The sequence below is a fragment of the Lutra lutra genome, chromosome 11 (assembly GCF_902655055.1).
Source record: "Lutra lutra chromosome 11, mLutLut1.2, whole genome shotgun sequence".
NCBI lineage: Eukaryota > Metazoa > Chordata > Mammalia > Carnivora > Mustelidae > Lutra > Lutra lutra.
The window spans coordinates 41,313,782-41,340,650 of NC_062288.1; the positions used below are offsets into that span (position 1 = coordinate 41,313,782).

Sequence of the window (26,869 nt, forward strand, 5' to 3'; positions counted from 1 at the left end):
AAAAATTAGGGTCAGATGCAGGTACATGTACACTCTCTCCCAAAAAAGTTTCTTTTAACTTGTACTTAATACAAGGAAGTGTTTTTCCTTACCTTGGGAATTAAAAGTCTTCATTAGAAAGTTAAGAGGGGCACCTGGGTGGCTCAGTTGGTTGAGCATTCAACTCTTGATTTTGTCTCAGGTCATGATCTCTGGGTGGTAAGACTAAGCCTCCTGAGGGGCTCCATGCGGAGTGTGGAGCCTGCTTAAGATTCTATCTTTCCCTCTCCCTCGGCCAACACCCATCTAAAAAAAAAAAAAAGGAAAAGAAAGTCAAAAGTCAAGAGAAGGGGCACCTGGGTGGCTCAGTGGGTTAAAGCCTCTGCCTTTGGCTCAGGTCATGATCCCAGGGTTCTGGGATCGAGCTCCACATCGGGCTCTCTGCTCAGCAGGGAGCCTCCTTCTCCCTCTCTCTCTGCCTGCCTCTCTGCCTCCTTGTGACCTCTGTCAAATAAATAAATAAAATCTTAAAAAAAAAAGTCAAGAGAAGTTTGAATGTTAAAAATGTCATTTTTAAAATCCAGAATGCTATGTTGACCTTTTGGTAGAGGTAGAGTCTATCGATAAAAGTTTTTTTTTTTTAAGTTTCTTTTAAATTTTTTTTTTATTTGTTTATTTGACAGAGAGCTAGAGAGAGAGCACAAGTAAGCAGAGCGGCAGGGAGAGGGGGAGAGAGAGAAGCAGGCTCTCCGCTGAGCAGGGAGCCCAATGCGGGGCTCCATCCCAGGACCCTGGAATCATGACCCGAGCCGACGGCAGCCGCTTAACCAACTGAGCCACCCGGGCGCCCCTATCGATAAAAGTTTTTAAAGGGCTACTATAAGCAGAAAGAAAAGGCTAGGTAAAATAGTAAAGCATTATAAATCTCAAGTCAAGGGGACTACCCAAAAGAGCAAAACACAGAAAATGATTGATCTCTATAAGAAAGAAAACTCTAGCATGCTAAAAACCTAATGCCGGTTTTCAAATTAAGTTTCAAGAACACTATAAAGAAAATCAATATATAAACACAAAGTGATGAAAGGTTTGGAACCTATTGACATAGGTTTTATTAAAAGGAGATCACATTAGCTAAGTTGAATAAGTCTGTGATTGATAGATGAAGAAAGAAAAGTCATGGACATGGTCACCGGGGTTGTCTAAATAATTTTTTTTTTTGGCACATCAATGAAGCCTTTATTAGAAAATTAGCAGACAACTGCTGTAGAAATAGAAAATGACGCATCTTAAATTTTACTGGCAAAGATGACAATAGAGAATCCTCCTGTCCTCAGGCAAGGGAGGTCAGTGGGAGTAAGAATCTGAGTGACAACAGTGATGGTGGGGAGAAGGTGGGTGGGAGCTTCCGAGCCTACGCCTTCCTTGCTTCCACCACACATAAGAACCACCAAAAAGGGTTTGTTTTTCATGCAGAAACTAAATCTCTTTTTTGCTTCAAATTATAAATACAAGTTGAAGTAGATGATTATAAAACTGCAATAGATCTTTCATAAGAAGACTTTCATAAAAGAACTGGCTCCGTAAGGCTTTGGAAGATGAGAGCCTCTACAAGGTATGCAGTGTTCCCTTCTTACTTAGCCTGTTCATTATGCAGCTCCACAGACTATAAATGATACAGCATAAGCATTTTTTGGGAAAGAGGCAGAAAAGGCAATATTTACTTTAGGTATAAAAGCCTAAGAGTATTTTAGAAAGAGAAGATAAAAATAATATACAAGGCTGCTTGACTTTCATGGACTAAAACAATGGGATTCATTCAATCATTTATGTAGCAAATACTTGTCAAATACACGGTATGTGCCAGGCACTGTTCTAGAAACTGGAGAGACAGCAATAAAGAAGACAAAGTTTCCGCTCTCTTGGGCTTGCATTCTAACAGTAAAACAGACAATAACTAAGAGACATATAAAAAGTGACTGGGGTGCCTGGCTGGCTCAGTCAGAAGAGCATGTGACTCTTGATCTTGGGGTCATGAGTTTGAGCCCCATGTTGGGTGTAGATGTACTAAAAAATATAAATAAACTTAAAAATAATGTTTTAAGTGATTGAGTTCTATGAAGAAACATAATTCAGGGTAAAAACAGGAGGGGAAAGGTTATGAACCCTTTTAGATTTTGTCCTTCTCCCTTCAAAGGTCTAACCCCATACCAAGAGATTCTGGCAGATGGTAATTTTTGAATAAACTTTGAAGATCCTGGCATATAGAAATTTTTGTTAAGTGACAACCAGAGCTATCAGTGGTCTCTGGTGAGCACAAGTCTCCAGGGTATTTGCTGGTGAGCATGCTAGAGTCCACATGGGAGGAACCCCATGACAGGTCATAGGGACCAGGGGGATTGAAGAACTACAAAGGAAACATAAACCATGGTGTCTTTTTCATGAAGTTCCTGCCTGATGAAGATATCTTTCTACCTCCAAAAATGACCCCAAGAACGCAGGGCTGGGCAGGCTTCTCATCTGCCCACCACATGAAACAATACTCACTCACAGAAATTCCTTTCATTGTGCACAAATCCTGACACTTTCTGGGCCTCAACTCTTTCCCAGGATACCCCACCTGCTCTCCTTTAGACCCGAAGGCACAAAAGATTTATTTCCCTAAAAAGAAAATTATACTTCCTTTGAGAAGGACCCAGAACTGAGAGAAGCTGGTTTATCCTCCCTGAGAAGTAAAAGGGTCCAAAATTTAGATGCTTTCAAGGACATAGAGTTTCTTTTACTCTCTCCCAACACTGAGTGTGAGTGTCTCTGAGGGACTGTGTGTGCACCCTATTGATCCTCTCCTTCAGTCTCCTGTTCTCCCTTCTGTAGTGGGCTACTAAATTGCTAATCCTATTATTTGAACACTGGGGGAAACTGAAACAGTACTAGAAGTCATAGTGACATAACTGAATCAGGTTTTTTCATATAAACAATAATGAGAGAAGATTTGGGTTTTGACCAAGGGTTTAAGGAATGATCAGGAAGACCAACTGTTTAATCAATTATAAATTATAGAGCTATGTCATAGAAGTGTATATACCTAAATAGAGGCTTTTAGTAATAAATCTAATATGTTGGTTTCTTGAATGTTTGCATTAGTTAAAGGCTACAACATAAATGGCTCTTTACCAGTTGATGACTCAATTATGTTTACTTTTTTAAAATAGATACTATTATTAAAATGTTCATTGCACATTTTTAATTGATGTTTCTTCTGAAATGTTCAAAAACACATTTTTAATTGATGTTTCTTCTGAAAAAAATATGAAGACAGAAGTACCACATTTATTATTATTAAAGAGAAAACTCAGGCCCAAAATGGTGTCACTTAGGTTAAGGCCCCAAGTCAGTAACTGGGGCTTAAAACCTAATCTAATTGCAATTTCAACCTCTCTCAGAAAGATGAGTCTTAACCAGGTCAGTCAGGAATTTTCGGATGAGCACCAATGAGGTAATCTGTCTGGACTTTCTCTATTCCCTCAAAGGAACATGAGGTCATCTGCATAATAAGATCTCTTGTCTTTCTCCCTAAGGGAAGGTGATCTTGTCTGAAACAATCCTTTCTTTATTTTGCTTATAACTTTCTTGCTTTACCCTCCTTCCTAGGAAAACCTTCCATTTTGTCCAACTCCCCTGAGAGCCCCTCTACTTGCTAGATAGGTTGGTTGCTGCCTGATTCATGGATCTTTTAAAAAAGCCAATTATATCTTCAAATTTACTCAGTTGAATTTCTTTTTAACATTATAAAGGGCAAAATGAGTTTACTGAGTTGTTACACTCAGCAAAAGTGGAACTTGGCCAATCAAGAAACAAGGCCATTTCCATGTTCAGGAACCAATACAACTTAATTAAAGGTAATCGAACAAGCTAATGGTTATGTTAAGTAATAAATAAATCAGAAAGTGAGTCAAGGTCAAGTACATAGAAACAAATGGCTCCAAGAAAAGCAATTGCCTAAGGAGGAATATAAAATGAGATAACAGGCTCACCTACATAATAGCGATATATTATTAGCTAGAAATGATCATCTCTGCTATTCAAATACCACAGTAAAACATATCATTTTTATTCCTATCTCTGTCGCAACCTTTGAACTGCAATAGTGAAAGAGAAAGAAGGATGCAAAGCTGTAAATCTAAACTCATACAAATAGGTGGAAACTAAAATTTGAAGGTATCTACTTTATACCAGGCATATCCATTATCCTATTTCAACCTCTTCAAAACTCCTCAAAAAAAAAAAAAAAAAGAGAGAGAGAGAGAGAGAGATTGGGCATTAATTTATCCATTTTACACATACTAAAATTGTCTCACAGAGAGGTCTTGTAATGGATCTAAGTAATAAAACTAGCAATCAGGGGCGCCTGGGTGGCTCAGTGGGTTAAAGCCTCTGCCTTCAGCTCAGGTCATGATCCCAAGGTCCTGGGATTGAGCCCCGCATCGGGCTCTCTGCTCAGCAGGGAGCCTGCTTCCCCCTCTCTCTCTGCCTGCCTCTCTGCCTACTTGTGATCTCTGTCTGTCAAATAAATAAATAAAATCTTTAAAAAAAAACAAACTAGCAATCAATCAATCAATCAATCAATAAAACTAGCAAGTAGTGGTACTGGAATTTGAACCCAGGTCTGCCTACTTCCAAAACCCTTGTTTATCCTGCTCCATAAACCCAGCCTCTTTTCTGATCCCAATTAAATAGGTCCTGGTAAGTGAGATGTAAGCACAGGTTCTGGGAGCCTGGGTGTGGTATGGAACAGGACTGAACTTTGGGCCTCAGAGCCAAGAGCCAAAGATACCAAATAATAAAAACAACAATGATAATGATAATATATACCAGACACTGAGACAGAATAAAGAGCCAAGAAGACAGCCAGAAAGTCTATCAGAAAGATACCGACCAGTGTTTCAAGAAGTACTGGGCTCTTGTTGGACACTCAACCTTTCAAAACGACTCATGAAAAAAAAAAAAGGAATCTTTAAGACTCAGAGGTGTGAGATGGTATAGAAGGGAAAGCCACCATCACCTGTAAGATTAGACAGTGACAAAACCCAAATAACCACAGGAAGCTAGGGGCAGAGAGCACTGGCACCTTCACATCTCTCAGATGGGACAATGGTGGTAGTAAGAAGAATACCAACCACAGCAGGAGCAACAGCACCTCATGGAATAGAGAGAGGTGAGGCCCAAGTCGGGGTTGCAGTTCCTTTCTACCCATTGTACTGGGTAGTACAGGCACAGTGTCCAGGCCTAGAAGCATTTCAAGGACCTAAAAAACAGTTTTATGCCTGAAGAAGAAAAGAAACTATTGGGCCCACAATACAAAAGAAGAAAAAAATGGAAAAATTGGAATTAACAAATATTGAATTAAATATCTAAAGGTAATATCAAGTCACGCAGTCAATTGCTATTAAACCTTCACTTGGTTATATGAAAATACCTCTGATGAGAAATGGCTGCCCTTGAATATGTCTGATATGACATGGAGTGGAACCAACAAAGGAAGAGGGGCTGAGTGTTGTTCCACTCCCAACCTCCAAGATGTCAGCTGGGGTTGCCCTCTATAGCTTCTCCAGATTTCAGCCCCAAGCTATAAACAGGAGGCTTCTTTCTTCCTCAGAGCCACATCTAATTATGGCATCTCCATAAGAGGCCTGATAAAAATGGCCAAACATATTTAATTCCAGTTTACCACTCACAGCCACTTTCCCCTCAGCATATAGTGATTCTCTCCACTTCTTGACTCCTCTCTTTTTCCCAACCCTAGGAAAAATCCCATCTGATGACACTGACTCCAGGTTTCAGGGGGACCTCAGGAGGTGTAACTAATCAGCTTGGCAAGTTTAAGATTTATGTCAACTAAATATAAAGGGAGAACATAAATTAAGAACAAAAGTTATACTATTTATAAATGATATTGCATGAACTGAAATCATGTACTACTCAGGAGAAGAAAACATAAGATAAACATTAGAATTGATATTTCTATCGATATAAGATCCATTTTAAAATATTTATTTTCCTGTGTTTTGTTCTATATTTGATAATGAAAGATGACCATGATATGACTGATATATCAGATATGACATGAAAAAGACTATAAAACAATATGACCATATGATTCTCATTTTGTTTTAAACACAATGTGTGTTTGTTCAAAGAATGAAAAAGTCTAAAAAAGTGAAGATAAGTGGCACCTGGGTGGCTCAGTGGGTTAAAGCCTCTGCCTTCGGCTCAGGTCATGGTCCCAGTGTCCTGGGATCGAGCCCCACATCGGGCTCTGTGCTCTGCAGGGAGCCTGCTTCCCCCTCTCTCTCTATCTGTCTGCCTCTCTGCCTACTTGTGATCTCTGTCTGTCAAATAAATAAATAAAATCTTTAAAAAAAAAAGTGAAGATAAAAATGTAACTCATAAGAGTTTTGTTTGGGTGATAGGGTTATAAGTGAAGTTTTTTTTTTTTTAATTTTTCTATAATAAACATATTGTTACTGGAAAAGTTAATGAAAGGAAAAGTTATGACCTAGTCTTCAAGAAACATTTTACTATGGGATACAGAGAACAGGATTAGTTTATTTGGGGGGGAAAATAAATGATGCTATTTAAAAGTTTATACCTTGTCAGCAAATGAGTTTTTAAAGAGAAATTCAATAAGCTTCAGAAAACTCTGGATCCCTTTCCTGGCTCACCCATGGGCTATTTGTGCATTTTGGGCAAATCATTCTGAGAGTTTATTAGTCTTGATCTAAAATTTCCCCAGAACTGGGATGCCTGGGTGGCTCAGTCGCTTAAGCTTCTGCCTTCAGCTCAGGTCATGATCCCAGGGTCCTAGGATCAAGTCCTGCATGACCAGGCTCCCTGCTCAGCAGGGAGCCTACTTCTCCACTTCTGCCTGCCACTCTGCCTGCTTGTGCGCTCTCTTTCTCTCTCTCTCTCTCTCTTACACACACACACACACACACACACACACACACACACACACACACAAATAAATAAATGAATAAAATCTTTAAAATTTCCCCAGAACTAACATTCCCTGACTTCACATTGCTACTGTTAACTACTAATAGGGATAGCTCTTTCCTTTTCCCTACCAGGTAAGAATTTGAAGAATAAATTCACAAATTTATCCTTCAAATGTGTCCATACATCTATCCACTTGTTCAACTAACATTTATTGGCAAATTATTATGCTCCTGGAACTTAGCTGAAGCATCTTATGTTACTTGATTGCCTGAATCTTGTTTTCTAGGTAGATTTTTCAGGGAAAAATATTCCATGAGTCCTTGCATGTTCACAACTGCTTTGTTTTTCTGTAGTTTATACTTAAAAGCACTTTTCATGTGTGTAAAATCTGTTTCATGTTTTCTTTTTTGAGTCTCTTAAATATGTTGCTCTATTATATTATGCTGTGGATAAATCTGATGAAAATGTAATTTTATTTTTTCTTCATAAGTAACTTTCTCTTTATGCCCGATGTCCAAAAAGTGCTTGCTTTACATTCCAGTTTTATTAGATGATATCTTAGTGTTTACAATTCAGAGTTTATTTGCCAAGGTTAATGGGGTGATCTTTCAAAACAGAAGTTCCAATTTTCTTAAAGAAAGATTTTCCAATTTTCTTAAAGAAAAGCTTCTTGTGCTATGGATTTTTTAATTTGTTTTGTTCTATTGCTTTCATATTCTTCCTCCAATATAAATTATGCTTATGTTGGATCTTCTTTTCCTATCTTCCAAAGCTCTCATGCTCTCATTTTTCTCTTGAATTATTTCTCTCTCCTTTTCTCACTTTCCCTTTCTTTCTTTCTTTCTTTCTCTTACTTTTTCTCCTTTATAAACTGTATTTACCAATTTCTATTTCTGACAATGGTGGACTAGATTGTCTTAGGACAATATGAAGGTATTTGAAGAATCCTCACTCAGGCAGTGAGGATATATGGGGACTTGATCTGGAAAAACAAAGGAATCTGAGAAGAGTAACTGAAAAGATGAGAATTTGAGCAAAACTTTCCATAGATTCAAGGTGTATGGAGAAAATTAGAGTTCAGAGCCATGTAAGAAAGAGAGAAATCTATAAATTTCAGTTAGGACCAAAAAGGGACACACCTGTAAAAAGGCCAGCCCTTACATGACTTGAGCCCAGTTCTGAATCTTACCAATCCCCAACTGATGTTTAGCCACCTCATTTCTCAGTTTCCTAATTATAATGTATGCTGTTCTTTCATACCTTTTACTTATTATCTTAATTTCTTTTCGATAATTCTGTTATTTAGTTTTCATCTGATTTTTGTTGTATATTTTCTAGAATAGATTAATTATCCAGTTTCATCATGTGGTCCATTTTTTAAAATAGTAGTATATTTAGTAGCGACAATATTCTTTTCTGTTGCTCATGTATAAACAAATCCAAGTGTTCCATATCTTTGGAAAAATGATTGCCTTGTAGGGAATTGAGATGCACTATGGTAGCTTTCCTACCTCCACTGCTTGAGAGCTTTCTCCTGCACTGTTTACAAAGACTATAGATAAAGATAAAAATAGAGATATAAATAGCCTCTTCATGTAGTCATACCTACTTTCTGAGATCTGCCATCTTTGGAATCCTACCTTCCCCCAAAGTGTTTGATCCTTTTCTCCCCTTTGCCCTAAGAGTTCCTGTCCTGCTCAATTTGAATTCTCTTCACAGTATTTTCCTTAGGACAGGAATTTTATTAGATATTTCTGAGTTCTTTGAGCATTTGAGCCACAGCAGTACCTTCTGATCTCTCCATAGTTCTTGAGTGTATACCTGTGCTCTTCTCATTCCACTCACCCATAGCTGGAGCCTGAAGTCTTTTCCTTTTCACTGTTATTCTCACAATATTCAATTTGCTGAGAATTCCATTCCAGGAAGGACTCTCTCTCCTTTGGAGTATATCTTGGCAATCACCGTAGTTTTCCCTCACTATCTGAAAGTAGAATGTTCTTATGAAAGCTTTCACAAGCCAAAATCTCATGAAGTGAAGAATTATGATAACTTATATGAAAAACTTTTTAGAGTTCCCAGCCACCTCCCCCCCCCAAATAACCTCTCAAGTTTTTCTGATACCTAAGGACACATCTTGCTAATGAATGCACAAAATAAATTGAGATAAAGCACAGATGCTCATGGATAGAATTCAAAGCTATGGCAGCTGGATGCTGAGATGCTAAGTGTAGTTCCCAGGGAAGGAGCTTCAGGGTGCCACTCTCACTGCTCTGGGTGCTCACTTTATCTATAAACACTGAACACTATTTTTGCTTTTTACCTTTCTTCATAAAAGTAAAAATGCTCTTTGGACTTCTTTTAGATCGCAAAAAGAGGTACCAATGTAGGTCTTTTGTACAAGTGAAATGGCCTAACATGAACTTTCTAAAATCAGAGGAAATCTGTATTCCAGTGTTCACAGAACCATTAAAACTCTCTTTCTCTCCCCTCCACTACTTCTGCATAGCTGGTAAGCCTAGACATGTCCTGTATTGTTTGTGGTTTGGGTAAGGCAAACCATAATCTGAAATGGTATTCTGAGGTCCATGGGGGATGTTTTGTTAGTTGAGGATGTTGTGACTTTAGTTTTGTTCATTGAGGATGTTGTAAATAGAAGTTTTCTTTTGCTATTTTAATTGTTTAGTATGTTTTTAGGAAGGGGAATTGGAGAAATTTAAAAACTACGCATAATGAACTTGCCTTGACCTGAAGTCAACATGGACTTATTTTTAAATCATGATACAATCAAGCAAGGCAACATAATCACTGATTCTTCATTATTCCACTGTCTTGACTGACTTCTAAGATGATAGTTACTTCTGAAGTACTTTCTGTTCAACTTTGTTTAGTGTTTATTAGCTTCCCTAAAATTATTCTTTGGAAATATAATCAGCCTCTATCTCAGAGTTGTCCATATTCTAATATTGCTTTCCTTTTCGTCACCAACTTCTCTTCAAATTATGGCTTCCATCATTAGCTAGCCTTAGATCATACACATACATTCTGAACAGTTTATTGAATCAATGATATTCTTTTTCCTTTAAAATCAGACTTCATTTGAGAACTTCCTTATGCTCCAATTGCTGTATTTTCCTCCTAGGCATGTTTCAAATTGTTCTTTATATTTCAAGAACTTCAGTCAGAATACCTCCTTTAATGTTCAAAGGACTTAGCAAATCAAAAATGGTTTCCTCGAGTTAATATTGTATTAACTTTGCAGTAATTCCTTCCCAATGAAAATTGGCACATTTAAGTCCGTTACCCTCACACTGCTAGAACTGACATATTTCTCTGATGAATAGAAGAAAATTACTATATCTCTCTGCAATTTTGTAGACTCTCTCTACTCTTCAGAACTTGTTAAAATGTCCCTTCCTTTTCTCTAAAGAAATGAAATTAAATGGTGAATAGGAGTGGGGAGAGTGGCCTCAAGTCTCTAATGATCTACTGCAGGGTTCTGTACTTTACTTTGTTTGAATTAATTCAATCAATACTCCAACCTTCCATGAATACCTCCTATGTGCTAAGTTTTATGTTGAATAGAAAAGATATGTAAGAAATTATATTCCAAGAGAGGCCTAGAGTAAGATGTGGGTTAGAATCTTTATCTATACCTCCTAATAGGTGGTTTGAGTTAGCTATTTGATCTCTCTGAGCCCCAATTTCCTTATCTCAGTGTAAATCCTACATGATACAGGTGTTGTGAAAATTTAACATGTATATAACATTTTATATTATACATACTTTATATATTAAACACACATATATTTGTATATATATGTACATATATAATTTTTATAGCAGCTGTATCATGTAGGAATTTTATACATAGGTATGTTTGTGGTCAGCAGTGCTCAATAAATGTTTGTTCCTTTTGGATGATGTTTATAATCTACTAACAATTTGATAATGTTTTTTCTCCTTTTACCTCTCCAACCACACAAAATGGCTACTATATAGCCTATTGATTTTCTTAACAAAATGAATTAAAATTGATTTTGTTCTACGATGTTTTAAGATTCCTCCTATATCAAATTGTGTGACGTTTGTGAAATGTATTGCAATAACTGGCAGGGTTCTTGATCTGAGGTCATACACTCCCCTAAGGGGTTAAGGGAGTTTTTGAACATCCTGAAATTGCACACAAATCAATGATGTCCATGACTTAGGTATTTTGGAAGGAGGCCGTTCATTGCTACCACCAGATTTTTAATGGGACTGAGAAACAAACTAAAAGCAAAAATCATGAGGGTGTTATAAAATCAGAGTATACATTGTATACTTCAGAAGTCAGACACTATCTATGCAATTTCCTTTTTATACTGCTTAGCACAGAGCCAGAAAGAGCAAAGAACTTAATCTTTTCTTTCAATGAAAGTAATAATGACATCCCTTTCTCTACTAGGAGGAGTAGATATAAAAAATATAAAAATAAGAAATGAAAAATAAAAGGAAGAGATTGAAAGGAGTTAATCACAGTCAAACACTGAGCGCAGTGAAAAAGCAGGAAGCAAAGAAAAAGAAGAGAAAAACAACCCCTGCCATCTTACCTTACCCCATCCCCAAAACACATGCAAATAAAAAAAGGTGAGGGAAAGGGGGAGAAGGAGGAAAGAAGTAGATGGAAAGAGAAGTAGAAATGCAAAGCAGTTGAGAGAGTAAGGAAAAGAAAGATTTCTTTCTGTTAGACCGTGGTTAAGTTTGTTCCCTTTTTTATACTGCCACATTGCTGAAATGTATGAGTTCTAGCAATTTTGGGGTGGAGTCTATTGGGTTTCCCGCATAAAGTATCATGTCACCTGTGAAGAGTGAGACTTTGACTTCTTCTTTGCCAATTTGAATGTCTTTTATTTCTTTCTGTTGTCTGAATGCTAAGGCTAGGACTTCCAGTACTACATTGAACAATAGTGGTGAGAGTGGGCATCCCTGTTGTGTTCCTGACCTTAAGGGAAAAGCTCTGTTTTTCCCCATTGAGAGCGATATTCATTGTGGGTTTTTCATAGATGGTTTTTATGATATTGAGGTAGGTTCCCTCTAGCCCTGTACTTTGAAGAGTTTTAATCAAGAAAGGATGCTGTATTTTGTCAAATGCTTTTTCTGCATCAATTGAAAGGATCACATGGTTCTTGTCTTTTCTTTTATTAATGTGACCTATCACATTGGTTGATTTGCAAATGTTGAACCACCCTTGCATCCCAGGAATAAATCCCACTTGGTCGTGGTGAATAATCCTTTTAATGTATTGTTGGACTCTATTGGCTAGTATCTTGGTGAGTATTTTGGTATCCATGTTCGTCAGGGATATTGGTCTGTAATTCTCATTTTTGATGGGGTCTTTGTCCAGTTTTGGGATCAAGGTAATGCTGGCCTCGTAGAACAAGTTTGGAAGTTTTCCTTCCATTTCTTTTTTTTTTAAACAGCTTCAATAGACTAGGTATCAGTTCTTTTAATGTCTGGTAGAATTCTCCTGGGAAGCCATCTGGCCCTGGGCTCTTGTTTTTTGGGAGGTTTTTAATTACTGCTTTAATTTCCTTTGTGGTTATTGGTCTGTTCAGATTTTCTATTTCTTCTTGTTTCAGTTTTGGTGTATCCAGGAATACAGCCATTTCTTCCACATTGCCTAATTTGTTGGCAGATACTTGCTCATAATATGTTCTTAAAATCGTATTTCCTTAGTGTTGGTTATGATTTCTCCTCTTTCATTCATGATCTTATTAATTCAAGCCCCTTCTCTTTTCTTTTGGATAAGTCTGGCTAGAGGTTTATCAATCTTACTAATTCTTTCAAAGAAACAGTTTCTAGTTTCGTTTATCTGTTCTACTGTTCTTCTGGTCTATTTCATTGATTTCTGCTCTAATCTTTATTATTTCCCTTCTCCTGATTGGTTTAGGCTTTCTTTTTTGCTGTTTTTTCTCCAGCTCCTGTAGGTGTAAGATTAGCTTGCGTATTTGAAATTTTTCTAATTTTTTGAGAGAGGCTTGTACTGTAATGTACTTTGCTCTTAGGACTGCCTTTGCTGTATCCCGAAGGTTTTGAACAGATGTATTTTCATTCTCATTAGTTTCTATGCATTTTCAAAATTCTTCTTTAATTTCCTGATTGATCCATTCATTCTTTAACAGGATGTTCTTTAACCTCCAAGTATTTGAGTTCCTTCCAAATTTCCTCTTGTGATTGAATTTAAGTTACAGAGCCACAAACTACTGTTGTCTGAAAATTTGCAGGGAATAATCTCAAACTTTTGGTATTGGTTGATACCTGATTTGTGACCCAGTATGTGATCTGTACTGGAGAAAGTTCCATGTGTACTTGAAAAGAATGAGTATTCTGTTGTTTTAGGGTGGAATGTTCTATATATATCTGTGAAGTCTATCTGATCCAGTCTGTCATTCAAAGCCCTTTTTCTTTGTTGATCTTCTGCTTAGATGATCTGTCCATTCCTGAGAGTGGGGTACTGAAGTCCCCTACTATTAATGTATTATTATCAATGTGTTTCTTTACTTTGGTTATTAATTGGTTTGTGTAATTGGCTGCTTCTATGTTGGGGGCATAAATATTTACAATTGTTATATCTTCTTAGACAGATCCTTTAAGTAGGATATACTGTCCCTCCTCATCTCTTACTACAGTCTTTGTTTAAAATCTAATTTGTTTGACATAAGGATTGCTCCCCCAGCTTTCTTTTGAAGTCTATTAGCATGGTAAATGAATCTCCACCCCCTCACTTTCAGTCTGGTGGTGTCTTTAGGTCTAAAATGAGTCTCTTGTACACAGCATATGGATGGGTGTTACTTTTTTATCCAATCTGATACCCTGTGCCTTTTGATTGGGGCATTTAGCCCATTTACATTCAGACTAACTATCGAAAAATATGAATTTAGTGCCATTGTATTGCCTGTAAAGTCCCTGTTTTGGTAGATTGTCTCTGTTTCTTTCTGGTCTATGTTACTCTTGGGGGTCTCTCTTTGCTTACAGGATCCCCCTTAATATTTCTTGCAGGGATGGCTTGGTGGTCACATATTCATTCTGCTTTTGTCTATCCTGGAAGCTCCTTATCTCTCCTTCCATTCTGAATGACAGCCTTGCTGGATAAAGTATTCTTGGATACATGTTCTTCTCATTTAGTATCTTGAATACATCATGCCAGCCCTTTCTGGCCTGCCAGGTTTCTGTGGATAGTCTAATGTTAGTCTGATATTCCTCCCTCTATAGGTAAGTAGCTACTTGTCTCGAACTGCTTTTAGGGTTTTTCTCTTTTTCTCTAAAATTTGTGAGTTTCACTATTTTATGTCAGGGGTTTGATCTATTTTTATTGATTTTAGGAGGGGTCCTCCCTGCCTCTTGGACAGGAATGCTTGTTTTCTTCCCAGATTAGGGAAGTTCTCTGCTATGATTTTCTCAAATATACTTTCTGGCCTTCTCTCTCTCTTTTCACTCTCAGGCACCTCAATAATCCTGACATTGGTATGTTTCATGGCATCATTAATTTCTCAAAGTCTTTGTTTATGGGCTATTAGTTGTTTTTCTCTTTTCCTCAACTTCTTCCTTTCTATCAGCATGTCTTCTAGATTACTTAATCTCTCTTTTGCCTCATTCACCCTGGCTGTTAGAGCATCCAATTTAGCCTGCATCTCAGTTATATAGCATTTTTAAGTTCAGCCTGATTAGATCTCATTTCTGCACTAAGAGATTCTCTAGTGTCTTTTAAGCTTTTTCAAATGCAGTGATTAACTTTACAATTGCTATCCTGAATTCCATTTCTGACATTTTACTTATATCCACATCAATTAGATCTGTGCAGAGAACATTACTTCTTCTTCTTCTTTCTTTTGTTGTGAATTCCTCCTTCTAGTCATTTTGCCCAAAGAAGAATGGATGAATGAGAGAGCAGAATCAAAATACCAATCACTAGCAAAATACACACAAGACAAATCCAAAGTGGTCAGAAACCAAAACAGAGAAGCAAACAAAAACAAAACAAAACAAAACAAAACATCATGGGTGGCGTGGAGAGAATATAACCTCACAGGGTTGACAAAGCAGAGTGATCCACTTGTTCCTGAGTGAATTTTCATCTGTTAGAAGATACTGAATAACAAAATCGCAAAGAAAGCAAAACTTATACACAAATAAAACTGAGTAGAGAAAAAAAGGCCAAAATGAAGCATATGTCTATAAAATGTAGATGTAAAAAATAAAAGTGAAAAAGCAACTTAAAAACAAAGGGTTGATAAAATAAGAAACTAGTTGAAAAGGAAAAAAAAAGAAATGGAAAATTTTAGACTGAAAGCTAAATGAATCATGAGGAAAACCTCAAGTTCTATATATTATTTCTTCCTAGTGCTGGAGTTTTACAGTCTTTCAGGCTCCATAAACTACTTGTGCACCTGTTCTTCCAGTTGGTCTTCTGGGGGAGGGGCCTGCTGTGCTGTTTCTCAGGTGTCTTTGCCTTGGCAGAGTTGCCCTGCCCCTTGCCAGGGAGCTGGGCTCGGGGTGGCTTTTGTTCCCTAAGGGCTTTCCATGCTTCTTTAGAGGATCAAAATAAAAATGGCTGAGCCCCTGGGCGCCTGGGTGGCTCAGTGGGTTAGGCCGCTGCATTCAGCTCAGGTCATGATCTCAGGGTCCTGGGATCGAGTCCCGCGTCGGGCTCTCTGCTCAGCAGGAAGCCTGCTTCCCTCTCTCTCTCTGCTTGCCTGTCTACTTGTGATCTCTCTCTGTCAAATAAATAAATAAAATCTTAAAAAAAAAAATGGCCGAGCCCCAATCACCAGCCCGAGCCAAAAGATTGTGATCCTCCCTCTTCAGTAAACCCGCTGGGACAAACAGTTTTCAGTTTTCTGTGTGCCAAATTTCGCAGACTCCTGCAGTGTGGGCCCACAGTAATCCTTCCGAGGATTCCGAAGGATTCCGAGGGTCTTGAGTTACTGCCCTTTGTAGTGCCCTGAGGCTGAGAGCAGTTGTGGGCTTGTGTGTGTACCTGTTCCACAGTTCCTGGGGGACAGCTGAGTGTCACCATACTGTCTTTTATGGGGCCACCACCCTTAGAGCTATTGCCTGGTTGTGGGCACACCCATTCTGCCCCTACTGGGGAATGACAGATGGGTCTACCCATTCCAGTCCTTTTTAGTGTTCCCATGCAGAGAGTAGTCTCCTATGGGCCTGGCTGGCCTTTATAGTGACCTGAACGGAGAGTCACCTCCTGGGCTCAATAACCATAACCAGTTTCCTTGCTCCATTGTTTTGACACTCTACCAGCTTAGGCATCCTGGTTAGTTCTGATTCCTGAGATCCTGAGAACACACTGACCCACCTAGAGTTCTGCCCTTTTCATCCCTTGAGCCCCTTTCAGACAGGGAAGTCCCTCACTGGAGCAGATTTCCAAGGGTTCTGATTTTGCTCTCTGGGGTTATATCTTTTTCCAGCAGCCAGGGCTATATCCTCTTCCATTTCCCACTCCATTTATCTTCCAATTTTCCCCTCAGATTCATGTCTCTACAATTCCTACCTTGCAAAAAGCAGTCACTTTTCTACTTATAGAGTTCCAGATATTTTTTTCTTACATCTCAGGCTTAATTCATGGGTGTTCAGAATGGTTTGATAGTTATTAGGGACTAGATGAAACAAGGGTCCTTACGGTACTGCCATTTTGCCTCTGACCCTGCCCCCACTATCTTTCCATATTTTATATTGGGCACAAATTCTACTCCCCATAAAACTGGAGTTCTGATTCTCCTGAACTCTGGAAGTTTCTATTGTTTCTGTATACCACCTTCACCTTTCATTTAGATCTGCTCAGCTTCAATTATAAAGTGTTACCTCCCTACTCAGTCTCTGCCTTCCACCCTAAACCCTTAGCCCCTGCCATTTTCTTCCATCATTTATATCCTTGACAAAAGTTCAGTGTAAAAGGGGGGAGTTAATGTTATCTTGATTGACAATGTTCTAGTACTTACATTAGATGGCTGAAGTAGTGTGAAGTAGCATAGGGAGAAAGACAAAATGCTACCCTATTTCCTATGAGAAAGGAGGTCAGACTCTTCTTCTTAGGCAGAAAGTAAAAAGATGGCTGTAGAGACAGATATTTAGAAAGAGAGGAAAATAAAGAAGGTCTTATGTGTCCACTAGCCTGGATCAACTCAGCAAGAGAAGACAAGTCCAACTCAAAGTAGAGGTAAGGCTTGACTCTAACTTGGTTCTAGAGGATAGACATGTATGCATTTCATTCCGGAGACAGAAGATAAAATGGGTAGGACAGGGAGGATGGGGGGCATGTGCCCAAGGATGTGTCTGAAGATGTGAGGTAGATGCAGGAACTGTATTAGAGAAACTAGTCCCTGGGAGAACCCTATTAACAGATGACAGAGGGAAAGCTAAATTCTTCCCTTCTGTTTGGGCAGAACTGCTTCTGTGTTTTCGTAAATATACTAATCAGCAGAAGGAATTAGTATTGAGAGAAAAATAATGAGCCATAATATACAATCAATTTAAATAGAGTTTAAACAACTGTAAGCTAGAGCTAAATACTGGAAAGTCACTTCCATTTTCATAATAATTTAATCACTACTGATTGCTTCTATACTGACAGGTATTTTGTACACACAATGGTATAACAGATTGAGAGTCTGAATTATTTGCCAGAAGACTATTAGTCAAGAAGACTTAGAACTAAAGTTATGTTGATATGCAGACACCCTCAACAGAGAGAGCTTCAAATCCCAGAAATAGTTGCTTCTATTTTTGGAGGGTCATCCCAGTCCATAGATTCTTGAGGCTCTAACTGCTGAAAAAAAGATTTAGAAGTCATTTATTTCAGCTCCTTTCCTTTAGAGATAATTGTCCTGTGGATGAAGATCATTTATGCACATTTCAGTATAGGGACCTTTATAGTGAATATCTTTGTTTGTCAATTAATATTTGCTACTAGGGGACTAAAAATGTGGCAATAAATTGAAATATTTGTTGAAAAGATACTTTCTCTTAAAATTTTTAGCCAATCCACTTATGTCATTATTATACTTGTTTATAAAAATAGCTACCATTATATCACATGCCCTCTTTAATTCCCATCACTGTTAGCTATGAATGTTATATTCAACAAATGAATCATTGAACATTGTATCAAAAACTAATGATGTACTATATCTTGGCTAATTGAATTTAAATTTAAAATATTAAGGAAAAATACACAGCTACCATAAATCAAATACTTGAATGTGGTAGGCCCTTTGCAAATATACCTTCATTTAACCAACACAATCACTCTAAAAGATGGGCATCATTACCTCTCTTTTATAGGTAAGAACCATGAGACTCAAAAAGCAGCTATTGACAGAGCGAGGATTAGAACACATTTTGTCTAATATCTACTACTCTATCAGGTTGTATCACCATGGAAACATTTGAAAAATATACCTGAAAAAACAGAAAACAGTCTCTAGTATGTAATCTTTCAAGTGTCCTTAAAATATGTGTGCAAGTGAATATTTTATTGAGGTTTACCCAAAGGCAAATATGGTCATAAAGAAGGCTGACACACTGTAAGTATTTCAAAACCCTACCTCTGATTAAATGTGAAAAATTTAAAAACCAGTAATTATCTAAATCAACATTGAATAACAGAGTGAAATGACTGTGGGCTCATTTGTGGACAGAGAACAAGACTGAGAGGTTGCACTGTGTCTATCTGTCATCATCTCTCACATGGAACACTGGTGTCGATGCATGAAGAAGTAGCTCTAGGTAGGCAGAAGTCATTCAAAATTATATCACCTATTGATATATGTAAAAAAGAGCTTGGATTTTGACAGGGTTGAGAAATAGCTCTCCTCCTGTTTTAGGTTTTGTCACAGGTGAAGTTCCCCAGAAAACAGACTCTAAAACAGAGATCAGCATGCATAAAGGTTATTAGGAAGTGCTTTTGAGGTCAATGCCTATGAAAGAGAAGAGGAGGAAGCAGAATTGTACAGAGGAAGAAATGGGCTATGTGTAGTTTTTCTATGGAGAACTCTGATGTTGGAACGGCCCAAGAGAATACCACAGGTTGAAGTTGGAGGCTGAGTTTCTTACCCATATGTTGATCAGTCATTGCATGTGGGTGCCCTGAAAGGAGGCATGACTTTGAGTTAATTCAGGTGTTTGTACCTGAGGCAGTTCCCAGAGAGGGCTGGCAGCTGTGGGTTGTCTGTTGCCAGCACTCCCAAAAACTAGGGGAACAATCTTTCAGTCCTGAAGCAGGGCATCAGAGCAATGCATCACAGCATCCACCTCAGGTTTGCTGCCTTTGATCACATGTACAGTATCATTTTTTATTATTTCAGATGTCTCAGGTGAATCATCATAAAATGTCCCAAGAATGCCCAAGCCTAGTGAAGATTAACATCTGTAAATTTATATCCTTTAGACCCTGAGACCCTCAATTGAAGGACAAAATGGTGTCTAGCGAGTTAGAACTTAAAGAGTCAGGCTTGTATTTTTCTGTGGGCAAGACAAGAAATCACAGAAGTCAATGAGAGAAAATGGTCAGATAACTAAAAAACAGAAGGCATGTTAGGAAGTAGTTCAGACCAGGTTGTGCCCACCCACCTGTGTGAGAGGATGTGATCCTTGTACAAGCAAGCCTAGGACTGAATAATGTGTGGGCTGGATTTAGCCCAAATGCTGTAGTTTGCTGACCTTTGATTTTTTTAAAATTAGCATTAAAAACGCAGGTCCAGGAATCTGTTTGGTTTCATCTGCATTTAGTACTGTAAGATTTCTATCTGTGTGACCTTGTGCAATATCCCAAAGCCCTATGTCTCAATATCCATACCTGTTAAGTGGGTGTAATAATAGTACTGGCCTTACAGGGTTGTTTAGGGTTGTTTTAGGTTGTTGTCCCAGTTAAACAACCAGCAGGTAGTCTGGTACTTATCAGGTATTCAGTAAGCAACTTTTGGAATTGTTATTGCTGTTATATTTGTTATTATACTGAGTTAATTGAGTATTTGCTACCAAAGCCACTACTAGCCTAAATTTTGGAGGCAAAAAAATAAGAGAATTGTTTAAATGAGTTGTTAAAGTTGTAAAGCAATAATCAAGGAAAAGATTTTATCAAGATTCTTTATACTACCCCTGCAACTTTCCTATAAAATCTGAAATTATGTCAAAATAAAAATTGAAAGTTAAGAAAAACAAAGCTCTCTGACTTACTTTGCTGGGATTGTTTGGGAGAAAAGCAGGTTCTGGAACCCTTTACTATTTCTGTAGTTTGGTTTTATATATTTATACTCTTTAATTTATCCCTTAATTTTTGTGAAAACATCACTCTATTTCAGCCATGGTATGAGAATAAGAAAAAGAGTTTGTGTCCATATCTGGATTAGAGAGAAAAGGGGAACATATCCATGAGGTGCAGATAAGATGTAAGAGAGGGAAATTAAAGTGAGCAATCTTCAAGAATGAGGTGAAACTGCAGGAAGAAAGACTCCAGAAAGGCATATACTGCTATATATTTTTTTCCTCTTTTCCTTCCTGGAGAGATTTATTTCCTGAAGAAGATGAATATTTATAAGCATCTACTGTTTGCAAGGCACAGTACTATGTACTTTCATGTGTTATATCACTAAAAATGATCCTGTTCGGAAAAATATTATTGCCATTTTTACTATGAGAAAAACTGAGGCTCAGAGAGAATAGTTAGGTTTCCCAAGATCACATAGTATGTGAGGGAGCTGGGGAAAGAGTGTAGCATGGGTTTAGGGTCAGAAACAATTGAGTTAATTGTCCATCAGCGAGTGAATGGATACACGAATTGTGGTATATCCTTAAAATGGAACACTACTCAGCAATAACAAGAATGAATTTTGATGAACAAAATAACATGGTTTAATTTCAACATAATTATACTGAGTGAAAAAAAGCCAGATTAACAAAAAGCACACATTGTATGATTCCATTTATAGAACACTAGAAAATGCAAACTAATCTATAGTGACAGAAATCAGGTCAGTGGTAGCTTAGATATGGGAAGGGGTGGGGAGTGGCAGGAGAAAACTTTGGATGGGGAGCGATAGATATTTTCAATATCTTGATTGTGGTTGTGTTCACATATGTCAAAATATCATATCATACATCTTACATACATCTTATTGCATGTCAATTATACCTTAATAAAGCATTAAAAAAAAGACTGGAGTAGAATCCCTTTACTGTTTACAAGGGCTTAATCTCTGAGACTAGTTTCTTTATAAGTTGGTAATGCCTCCTCAGAGAGTTAATGTGAAGATGAAAATAAATCAGTGAGGGAAGTGTTTAATATAGTGCCTAATACAATAGTAACCAAGAAGCAGAAGTTATTTAAGTCCCAGACTCTGAGTTCTTCCTTCTGAGAGCTTTTTCCATTTCAGTTAATAATGCTAGTCATTGTTATTTTTATTTATAGCTATAATTCAAGCACATCAATCTTAATCCAAAGCACAAGATCTTTCCACTAAACCACACCAAACCATGATAAATTTTACGATTTGAGTTCAGGGACATCATCTTCTGATGGGGGACCAGGCCAGAATCTTCTGCAAAAAAGCTGTTTTGTCTTAGAGCCAATAGTTTGTCCAAGTTGTTGCTACTGTACTCTTCAGTCCCAGAATTTTTCTTTAGTTCCTTTTTATAATTCTATTTCTTTATTGATATTCTAATTTTGTTCACACATCATTTTCCTAATTTCCTTTAGTTCTTTGTCCATTTTTTTTTTCTATTGGTTCTTGGAGCATATTTAATACAGTTGTTTTAAGATCTGTCTAGTAACTTCAATGTCTGTACTTCCTCAAAGACAGTTTCATTCCTTTGAATGAGCTATTTTTTCTTGTTTCTTTGTATGTCTTGTAATTTTTTTTTTTTGTTAGAACTGACATTTGACAATTATAATATACCTGGAAGTCAGAATCTTCCTCTTTCATAGGGTTCACTATTTTTTCACTGTTGAAGGCTGCAGCAATCTGTTGATTTAATGCCCTTCCCAAACTATGATTACAGACTATATTCCTTGTCACATGTGGTCACTGAAGTCTCCTCAGCTTGTGTTTAGCAAGGGATGTGGCAGAAATATACTTGAATGCTAGGAACCTCCCAGTTCTTGCAAATTCAATCTGAGCCAGGGCCCTCCTTCAACTTGCTAGTTTTCACTGTACCAAGAGAGAGCCCAAGATGAAAGCATAGGGTCTTCTTGAGTGTTTGAGTATGTGGAGTATGCATATGGCTTTCTAAATTCCTGGAGTATGGAGTATGCATATGGCTTTCTAAATTCCCCCATTTACATAATTGTTTTTGAAGGTCTCAACTTCCCAAAGAAATTCTACCCAACTTTTATCTTAGGCAGTCTATTGTACATTTCAGCCATAATATCTGCCTCGGGTGTTTGAGGATTGTTAATTTAGCTTGCAGAATTTTCAAGCTTTTTCACCTGAGTTCTGAGTTAGACAAAACAGGGCGGACATCTTGCATCAGAGGCTGCCCCATATTAGTCTGCTTGGGATGCCATATCAAAATATCACAGCCTGGATGGATTAGACATCAGAAATTTATTTCTCACAGCTCTGGAGGATAGAAAGTCCGAAATCAAGGCACCAACCAATTCACTTTCAGATGAGGATTCTTCCTGGTTTACAGACAGCTGCCTTCCTACTGTGTCCTCACATGATAGAGAGAATGAGCTTTGGTGTCTACCTCTACTAGAGGAACTACCTCTACTAGATGAGGGTCTTATCCTTATGGCCTCATTTAACTTTTATCACCTCTTTATAAGCCCTACAATTACACTGGGGGTTAAGGCCTGAATATATGAATTTTGGGAGACACAATTATCTATAGCACCCCCAGACAGATTAGAACAGAGATCACAGTAATCTCTGAAAAAGGTTAGTTTGCTCCCTTCAGAACCACGGAAACAACAGCACAGTGGGAAAATGGGCAGCTGCAATTTTGGATTGCTGCACTTTAACACTCTGCTTCTTTATAACTGTAGTGGCCTTATGACCACTACCTTAAGACAAGTGCCCCTTTAGACTACTGACATTGTAAGACTATCCCCATTCAGGGAAAAGGGTACAGAAAGACAAGTAAAATGACCACAAATACTTTGTACTGTTTTGAGGTGCATTTTTCTTGATTTAGTGTTCAGTTAGTTGCTATAAACCTTGAACTGTTTTCTAGAGTTCTCACAAGATTGGTTCTGTTTCTGCTTGTTTTTGATGTTTCTGTGGGAGAGTGAGATCTTGGAACTTCCTACTCTTGCTATTATGCTCTTCTTATTCAAAAGACTGTAATTTTTGCATATTTTTCATAAGCCTTATGTTATTCTTCAGACCAAAGCTTTCACAATGCTTTTTACTTCTTATAAATGAAAAGAACTATTTAGATCTCCCTTAAATGATATTTATTAGAAATGTATTTTAAAGAATGGAAAAAATAGCCATTTAAGCTATCAACAAACAAAGTGTAACTTAATAGAAGAATACAGTGTAGGGACCCATAGAACCCAAGAGCAGGCAGGCCACTTGCAGTATGGGGCCATAGAAAATCTGTGCAAAGCCAGAAAGTGACTCCCTTCCCTTTTTCTCTCTGGGAGTACCACAGCTTGCAGTCACTACTCTTCTCAAAGAGACTGCTTCATTTCTCTCTCTACAGAGTAGATTCCCCTTCCCCTTATCTTGGCCTTACATATCTGGGGTTTCAAGCCCATGTATGGGTTACAGTTTCAGTGTTCAACAGAAGGAAACTAATACTTCTCTCCCCATTCCAAATTCCCAGAACGAGGAATCTGATTGAGTTCTCTGAGGATCAAAGTCTATCTAATCAGCTATGACCAAAAGTGGGAAGTGTCCTCATATGAACAGTACTCTGGAGACTCAACCTGTAGATGAGAATTAGAGGAAAAGTGATGAAGACGGTGCTTCTCAATGGATTATGGCCAGAAACCCAAACAAGTATCTACCACAATCCACTTTTAGATATGCATACATTTAAATACAACTTAAAAGGAGTGAGAAAAAAAGATGGCACAATATGCAGCTAAGATTTGTAAGTCAGTTAGTTCTGTAGAACAAAAGAAGTAGCATACACATTTATAATTTACTGCTTAGGGATTTTAAACTAAAGCTAGCTTTACCTATTCTATTTAAAACAAATGCATTCTGCTCTTGTTGAGCCATGAGGGAAAACAATTAAGGAATATTTTGATTCATATTCCAGGAAACTAGAGAAACTCAGGGTAAGTAATCCCAGAGAGCCCAATCTCGTAAATTGAGAATATTTCTCTAGATGACACAAGGTCCTCAGTGCAACCATGTCAGTCTCTGCTTTTAAGCTAATATGTTGTGAGTCATGCTGAGTCCTCTTCCCTTGAGGTTAAAAGTATTTCCTAAACTTTTTTCTTTTTTTTTTTTTTTGTTCTCTTCTCCTCTCCTCCCTTCTCTACCTTTATCTCCTTTACATATCAGTCAACTTAGAAAATAACATTAGCATTTTCAACTGTCTCAGAATCTTGGTAGATTTTTGAAGATGCAGCTGCAAGGAATAAAAACTCTTTGGAAATGCCCTTTTAGTTTCTGTAGGATGAAAAAACTTTATCTTGGCAGGTATTTTCAATATGGAATGAGAAGCCCTGCTGAAAAGCATGTCATCACCAGAAAAGAATGCTCTGTCCTTTTTTATCTAGAGTTTTTCTTCTTCCTATTCAAGTAAGTAAAGATGGTAGGAAGTAGGGGTCATCTACAATGACAAATACCTGATGTTTAGTTAAGTCAGTAGTTTCAACTGATATGGAGTCATACTAGATACCAGAAAGCAAGGAAGAACCAATACAATAAAACAAGGGAATTTGGATAATTCATCCACTACATAATCAGGGCTTGAATCCTACACCAAGGCTCTATCTTGCTCATCCTCACCTATTTACCTCTGGGGTCATCCATACCACCAAACTGTGTATTGTCAATAATTGCATAATCTCTGGTATTCCACTATAGAAAGACTTCCCTGTGTGCCCAAGTCTTCCTCTCTGAAAGAGAAAGACATATATTCTATCACCTATTGTCTTGCTCTTGGGTGCAATTTTGCTTTAGGATAAACTCTTAGGCTCAGACCAAATTATTGGTTAAATGTATGTTTATTACTAAGTATGCTTAACTACCACTGTTACCACAAAGAGGGGCACACACCCAACTGCAATTACAAATTAATTCATGGAAAGGAAAAGGAGGCAGTCATAATTATGTATTCTCTTTAAAGTGCAATAAATTTTCAACAGGCCAATAAAATAAGATCTGACATATCATAACCTACTATTCTGCCATACTCTTAAATCTTAACTGCTCACTATGAATGATGCTAATATTTTACGAAGGTACACAGTAAAATCATTAATAAGTTATCACCTCTTGAAAGAAAATGCTTCATGGTGTACACACCTAAAATATTTAACACTTAATTGCTTAAAAATAAAATAGATCTCATGAGCCTAAAGTAATTAAAGGAATGGTCATGCTTTTCAATTACACTATCACATATAATCTGATTAGCCACCTTTTGAGGCAGGTTGGGATTATTTTCCCCAATTTACAGATAGGGAAATTGAGATTTAGAAGGTTTTGATAACTTGCCATGGGCCACTCAGCTCATCAGTGACAAAACAGGGAGCACTATCCAGGTCTCAAGGGTTCCACGGCCGTATTCACTATATATTTCCTCCAGGATTGTCAGTGTTCAGATCTCAGTAAGAGTCACAGTTAATTTCTCTATGATCACATCAGAAAACCCTTATATAATACAGGTGTCAGGGAGCAAAGATAATTCCAGCACTTTATGCTACCCTTTAAAGTGAAAAAAATATATATTCTACTTCAATTACTTGTTTGTTCATTCAAACAAGAAATCATTAAACACCTACATATGTACCAGCCATTGTGCTAGGCTCTATTATACCCAGCTGTGTTAGTTATCTTTGCTGCATGACAAATTATCCCAAAATTTAAACATAAAACAGCAAACATGTATTCTCTTACAGTTCCTGTGGGCCAGGAATTTGGGAGTAGCTTAATGGGATGGTTCTGGCTCAGGATCTCTCCTAAAGTCAATAAAAATGTTGATGAGGGAGGTAGTCATCTGAAGGCTTGACTAGGACTGGAGCATCTGATTCCAAGTTCACTCACATGGCTGTCAAGAATCCTTGGTTCCTTACTGGCTGTCGGTGGCAAGCCTTAATTACTCATAATGTGGGCCTCTCTATAAAGTTGTCTGAGAGCCCTTATCACTTGAAAACCATCTTTTCCCAGCAAGCAGTCCCAGAGAGAGAAGAAGAAAAAACTAGCATAGGTTTTCTTTTTTCTTTTTCGGCATATGTTTTATAATCTCCTCTATGAAGTCACACAAGTGGATTTATACATCCTATTCATGAGAACAAGTCACTAAACACAATCCAAACTCAAGGCAAGAGGAATTAAGCCCCATTGCCACTGACTAAAGGAAAAAGCACCAAAGAACTTGTGGACATATTTTAAAACTATTATATCAGTGAATATAATTTAATTTACAGAATTTAATCTAATTATATAAAATGATTTGTTAATCTCATTGTAATATTTGGGTATTTAAAGGGAAACTAAGTGTATTAGAGAGTGGTTTTATTTTTTTTTTTTGTGGTTGTTGCTTATTTGTTTCCATTTTGTGTCCCCATTTTTATTTCACCCTATTAAAAAATTCTATATACAATGCTGAATAAATGCTGACTTGTCCTATCCTGTTGTATCATTAGGAATTGCATTCACTGCTTATAACAGAAAACCAAATAACAAAACTTTAAATAGGAGGGATTTATTTTCCCTTA

At 37.5% G+C, this 26,869-nt stretch overlaps 1 long non-coding RNA gene across 9 annotated transcripts in view; it reads right to left on the reverse strand.

Annotated features, from left to right (window-relative positions):
- LOC125080429 (uncharacterized) overlaps nt 1-26,869 on the reverse strand; it is a 45,253-nt gene that overhangs the window by 15,883 nt on the left and 2,501 nt on the right. The window contains exons 3-5 of one of the 9 annotated variants that reach the window (XR_007121378.1): nt 26,049-26,110; nt 8,821-8,956; nt 93-285 (exon numbers count right to left, since the gene is read on the reverse strand). The exons of 1 other annotated variant lie outside the window; for it this stretch is intronic. This is a non-coding gene — a long non-coding RNA (uncharacterized LOC125080429). Of the gene's footprint in view, nt 1-92; nt 286-4,650; nt 5,301-8,820; nt 8,957-21,069; nt 23,900-24,938; nt 25,046-26,048; nt 26,111-26,869 lie in introns of those variants that run through there. 7 more of the 9 variants (XR_007121380.1, XR_007121381.1, XR_007121377.1 and 4 more) reach the window with 7 other exon arrangements.